We start from the raw sequence: 1029 nt of genomic DNA, 5'->3' as shown, positions 1-1029 counted from the left end.
ACCTTGCTTGCACAGGAGCACCATCATTTCCGCCATTACGTTGGTGAAAATTCTCAGGGCCATGGAGAGACCAAACAGCAACGTCTGAAATTGGCAATGACAGTCCTGTACCGCAAATCTGAGTTACGCCTGATGAGGTGGATAAATGGGGACATGAAGGTATGCATCCTGTACACAAATGCGGACAACAGGTGTCAAGCCGTGTGTTGCCTTTGTCAAGCTGTAATAAGTAGGGATAAGGACGTTAACCACCTCGGAACATCCTCCCTTATACGTCACCTGCAGCGCATTCATCATAAGTCAGTGACAAGTTCAAAAACTTTTGATGACAGCGGAAGCAGTCCACTAACCACTAAATCCCTTCCTCTTGTAACCAAGCTCCTGCAAACCACACCACCAACTCCCTCAGTGTCAATTTCCTCCTTAGACAGGAGAGCCAATAGTCCTGCAGGCCATGTCACTGGCAAGTCTGACGAGTCCTCTCCTGCCTGGGATTCCTCCGATGCATCCTTGAGTGTAACGCCTACTGCTGCTGGCGCTGCTGTTGTTGCTGCTGGGAGTCGATCGTCATCCCAGAGGGGAAGTCGGAAGACCACTTGTACTTCTTCCAGTAAGCAATTGACTGTCCAACAGTCCTTTGCGAGGAAGATGAAATATCACAGCAGTCATCCTGCTGCAAAGCGGATAACTCAGGTCTGGGTGGTGAGAAACGTGGTTCCGGTATCCATCGTTAATTTAGAGGCAACTAGAGACTTGATTGAGGTACTGTGTCCCCGGTACCAAATACCCTCTAGGTTCCATTTCTCTAGGCAGGCGATACCGAAAATGTACACAGACCTCAGAAAAAGAGTCACCAGTGTCCTAAAAAATGCAGTTGTACCCAATGTCCACTTGTCTGTGGTTAAGTGGAACAGGGCAGACTCAGGACTATATGACTGTGACAGCCCACTGGGTAGATGTATTGCCTCCCGCAGCAAGAACAGCAGCGGCGGCACCAGTAGCAGCATCTCGCAATTGCCAACTCGTTCC

This window comes from Pseudophryne corroboree, unplaced genomic scaffold (assembly GCF_028390025.1).
Source record: "Pseudophryne corroboree isolate aPseCor3 unplaced genomic scaffold, aPseCor3.hap2 scaffold_448, whole genome shotgun sequence".
Classification (NCBI taxonomy): Eukaryota; Metazoa; Chordata; class Amphibia; order Anura; family Myobatrachidae; genus Pseudophryne; species Pseudophryne corroboree.
The sequence above is the reverse complement of the archived record's forward strand: the minus strand, read 5'-3'. Positions refer to the sequence as shown.